The sequence below is a fragment of the Lonchura striata genome, chromosome 1, assembly GCF_046129695.1.
Source record: "Lonchura striata isolate bLonStr1 chromosome 1, bLonStr1.mat, whole genome shotgun sequence".
In the NCBI taxonomy this organism is placed as follows: domain Eukaryota; kingdom Metazoa; phylum Chordata; class Aves; order Passeriformes; family Estrildidae; genus Lonchura; species Lonchura striata.
In genome coordinates, this window is record NC_134603.1 from 94,878,382 (window position 1) to 94,883,686 (window position 5,305).

A 5,305-nucleotide genomic window follows, 5' to 3' on the forward strand; every position below is an offset into this window, starting at 1 on the left:
AGTCTCACTGTCTAAGTTTCTTTCTGGTAGAAGATGACTGGAGGAGATGGCTGACTATTCTGTAGGACAAAGAAGTAGCTTGGTCTACTGCTGTAAAAATGTAATTTTTTCTGAATTTTATATTTTCTGTGAATCAAAAGGGGCTCCTATCTTGTGTGTCACTATGAGCTTTCAGAGGGAAAGGTCTCCACTTGTATCCAATTTCATGCTGGTTAAAATGCCTTTCAATCTATTCTTCCTCCATATCAACTACTTACTAAGGCTGAAGGAAACAACAAATTCTCAGAATGTGTGCTGAAGGGAAGAGGTAAGTAGAAAGGTAAATCCAAATGCTCTTCCCGGATGAGAGAAAAGGGAGATGGGGAGATTTATGTACCACCTAGATCTGGGAAAGTTTCAGGTGGGTTAACTCCATTGTCAGTGTGGCAGAAATTGGGAGGTGTCTGTGTAGAAAAGGCTGTCACATTTGAGCTGTTGCACCGTGCATCTCCAGATGCAATCGCAGCTCTGGAGCATAGGAGGCCTGTAAAGCAGCCATTCCTCTCCCAAGTGCCTGGACCATGCAACCCCTCCCACAGGTAGTGTCCTGCCTTCTTTGGCCTGAAGAGAAAAAAATAGTGTAGCAGTTAGGCAGAAATGGCATTGGCAAAAAACCTTTGTCTGTGTGTGTGTTAAATCACTGGCATTGTGAGGGGAGCAGGGAAACGGCCCCACGTAGAGCTGTGAAAACAGGACTTTGCCAAGGCTGAATGCAGGTGGTGGATGATCTGAGGACAGTGTAAACTCACAGATTCAAACTCTATTCAACCTGCTTAGCTCACCAGAACACCCGGTCTTGTTAGTAAAGCAGATTTGCACATTGTGATGGGCACCTGGGAAAATACAGTATTTTGGTTCAACTATTTCCTCAAATACATTTTCATAAATTAGTGGCTGAAAGGAGAGGAAAAGCTTTGAGCAACCCAGACACAGGCTGCTCAAAGGTTTTTGCTTTGCTTTTACACACATGAAAGAGTTGAGAACAACTGGAACACTAGTTTTCCTGACCACTCTCATAAAATATTTTTATTTGTCTGATTATTTCTGATGGCTCAGGCTAGAAACTACCTGTTTTTGGTCATTGCATAGAGGAGAAAAGAAAAAAAAAAAGAAAAAAAATGAAAAGGCGATGTTTAGAAGAGGTAGCACTGCTCTGTGGGTGATGTGTTCCTGAGAACAGATTTCCCTTTTAACTGCCCCTTCATTTTTTGACCCCCTAGTGTACCATCTCTTCACTGTGGTCATCGACTACTGGCAGGGTTTCCCTCATATCCAGGTAATGCTTTGCAGGGCATCACTGCTGCACAGTGGGACTTTGTCACCTCTGAGGAACTATCACAGTCCCTGCAGAAGACCAGGGAAAAGTTTTCCAAAACGTCTCGTAAAGGACAAAACTGCACAACAGTGAGATTTTCAGTATGCCTATTAAATTGCAAGGAGGAGTCTTCTGACTCATGGTTGGACAGAAAATATGTTATCTGCTATTTCTGTACTTCTGCAGGTTGTAGAAAATCTAGAAAAGACCTAGTCAGTTGTTGACATAGTGGGTCCCTTGGGATCTGCTGAATCATCAGGCAGAAAGCCTAATTCCAGTTCTCAAGAGGCATTATTTTCATCCACACATGGGATTCTCCTATCAGGAGCTGCGATCCCATACAAGACACTGGAATTATCAGCATTAGCAGGGATCTAACTCTGGAGTTTTCAAGGAAGAGCTCATTTGTCAGGACCATCAAGGCACTAAGAGGCTAATGGCCACAATCAGCCTCAGCTGGGGTCTCTCCCACACCCTGGCTCATGGGTCCTGGAACCTAATTTCAGCTTACCACAGTGCTATCAGTCCCTGCCCCTGCTCCAGCTGTGTTACAGCCATCTCTGTGACTCATTGGGGTCTCCAGTGATCCAAGTACTGTTGTAGGCATTGCGTCCTGAGTCTGTGAACACAATGGCTGATTATTTTTATCTCATTTATTTTAGCTGCTTCTATGAGGTGAAATATCCTGCTCTTTCAGGACTGTTTTGTTACTTGGGCTCTTGTGCCTCTTGGATGTTGATTGTTATGTTTTCACCTTAGGAGAAAAGTCTTGCTGCTTCAGCTCCACAAAGAGGTAAGATTTGGGTAGTTGGGAATTGCCAATTCAGAACAAAGATGTGAAAATACTGGTATTTCTGTGATTTGGTATTGACCTTCCAAATGAGAAAGACTGAATAAGGCATGACTTTTGAAGCTGTGAAAGTATGTGGTTTTGTAGCAGGAGACCTATTTATTTAGAATATTAACCAAACACAAAGGAATGGATGCTTTGTCATAAGCAGAACAGATTGTAGAAAAAGATCCCAGATACTTTGGCTCAGAGAACATTTCAGACTGATGAGGAAACTAAAACACAGTATGTAATAATTTTCTTTGCTTGCCTGCAGTTTTCTTATGCTCACAAAGGATAGTGTCTGTCAACTTAAGCAGTGTCTGGATATCTTTTGTATTTTCATGAATAACTGCATTATAAATCTAACACACCTGCACTTGGGTGCTTCAACGGGAGGTGGTTTCATAATTTCAAAGTTGAATATAATCTCCATCTTGTAAATCCAATCATAATCTTGGTATAATTTCTGACCATATTTAGGACATTCTAGACACAGAGACTTGAAATTACTTCAGATACTCTGGTATGAAGGCAGAAACAGATTGTTCCTTGGAGAAGGCAAGAATTACATCTAGAAGATAGTTCTTGATTTGTTTATGGAAGGGGTTGTGTCAATCTATTTTGATGAATTCAATGACCAAGACATCCTTTCCAGTGCTGCATTTAGGTCTCTCAGCTAATGAGAGAGGGGTGTGAGTAGGGTGTACAGGAGTTGCAACCCATCATTCAAAACCCAGCAGTATTTCTGGTTAATTAAGGAAAGTAGTGTGGGTTTTTGTTTCAAGCAGCTTTTATCAAGCATCTCTGAGCTCTATAGGCTACAATGCTTATTATCAGATCACATTTAGTCCTGGCAGAAGTTAGTGTCTGTACAAACATGAGGAAACTGTACTAAAGAGAAAGGAAGTGACCTACTTAAGAGTTGCAGAGGAGGGGGAAACCCAGCATAAGTCAGAGCTCTGGTCCGCTTTGTTTCACTCATAGGCAATACTTCCTCCAGCACAAAGATCACTTCTAGTCTCTACAGCCTAGAGCCTGTTCTGATCTTGCCTTCCCCCTTCCCTTTTTCCCAGGGGCTGTATTAAGGGGCTGCACTTTCACTAGCTGCTCTTGTTTGTTGAGGAACAAATGAGCGTGGTCGGCTGACTCCTCCTATTGCTAATTGGTATGCTAGAAGGGAAACCTAGCATGCTGCAAGGAGCACTTTTTGTATCTTGTAGAGATTGCAATGAGGAAGGGGTAGGAAAAAATGCTTGGAGGACACTAAGATCCCATGAAGAAAGCTCTCCCAAGTGCTGCTTAGCTGTAATGTGTCCCTGCTTGTACTGGATGATGCTTCCTACTTTGCTTTGCTGTAGCTCCTTCTCACTGGGTACATGGCTGAGCATGTTTCAGAGGCTTAGGGATTCTTGCATAATTTCCTGTGTGCTTCCATGCTGAAAGATGGTTTTCATTTATTATTGAACGGTGCTAAAAAATCCATCAGAGAAAAGTGGCATAGTTTACTTAAAGCTGTTGGATCAGTCAGAGGTTAAGTGCTGACTGTTGCCTCTCCTTGGAAACTGGCCTCTGAGGGAGAGGAATTGTATGTTGCCAGCTCAGTTCAGAGGTCACGTATCCAATACTTGCAAAAATGTATAAGTTTTTAATGCAGCATTATTAATTGGTATTGTTTTGCAACTATTTTGGAAGGTGTAAAAATTCCTCATATTTCTTAGCTGCTTGTACACTGTTAGTGGCAGCATAGTAACAAAACTGAACAAATGAATTGCTCTGAATTACATGGCCTCAGTCCTCTCTGCATGTAAGAGTTTCAGCACAGACTGGCTGCTGTGTGATGAGGGTAGCTAATGGGCAGGGGTAAATCTCTGTAAAGCTGCTGCATTACTGCTGCCTCTGCCCTTGAGGCTGTTAGCTTGCCAGTTTGATGTGAAATTTCTCTTCTGTCCTTTCTCTCCTTTTGTTTTGCCATGAAAGGTATCAGATCTATGTCATCATACATCACTCTCTTTCATCCTTGTCCCCATTATTTTCCTGCATTTTTTATCTCTTGTGAAAGGTTGGTTTTTAAAAGTCAACTCCATCCTTAATTTTTTTCCTTGGTTTTTATTTTGAGCAGGGAGAGAAGGGTATGGGGTGGTAGATTAAATGAGCAATCCAGTAAATTAGTATTAGCTTCTCTCTCTTCCATACTTGATGTTTCTGTAAATTTTTAGGTTGAGGAGAACACTTTTTGTTGGACCTCTTGTACACCATTTGCTTTTACATTTCACCTAGTTTACCTTGTATTGAGACTTACAGCTTTGATTTCAATTATAGCCATCTTAAGAAACAAGACCAGTCTTAATTAAGAGATAATAAGAATATCCACAGACTCCCTAGGTAGTTTATCCCAGTAATTCATCATCCTTATGATTGAATATGTATTCTAGTTTGGCATGCCTGGCTGCTGCTTTCAGGCATTGTGTCCTGCAATGTGGTTTTCCACAATATGCTAAAGGACTTGTAGTACTTTAGCCCTTCTGCCCAGGAAGCTGAATCCTCTCTGTGTTTGAGTTGTGCAAGGGCTGTAGTAAAGGAGTTTGTCTCTAAGTGAGTTTAGTTTTGTTCTGTATCATCTACAGTGTCACATGAACTTTGTAAGCACTAGTCTAGAACTGGATTGATAAGCACCAAAGCTAAAACGACCTTCATCTTCCAAGTCCTGCATTAAAGACCTATGACAGCTCTATGCCTAAGTCTTGTTCTAAAATGCTTCATGTTTGTGCTCTACATCTCTGTTCTTGTTTCAGAAAGTAAGGTCCAGACTTGCTTTAATAAAGAGCAAATGAAGCATTTAATGTAGGCCCATTAAATTATCACCATTCATTCTGTGTACCAAATAAGACAAAGATCTCATGATTGAAAAAATGCATATTGTTTAAATAAAGACTGCAGATATGGGAGACTTTAAAAACCAAGGGGGGTGGAGGAATTGATGTAGCAATGCAGTGCAACCAGCGTTAACAAAACATAAATGGACCTTGTGATCTGTTCAGAGATCTGTTTAAAGAACTAACACAGTAACTGCAGGCTGTAGCTCTGTGGACTGACATAGAGAAGACACCCCAACACCCATC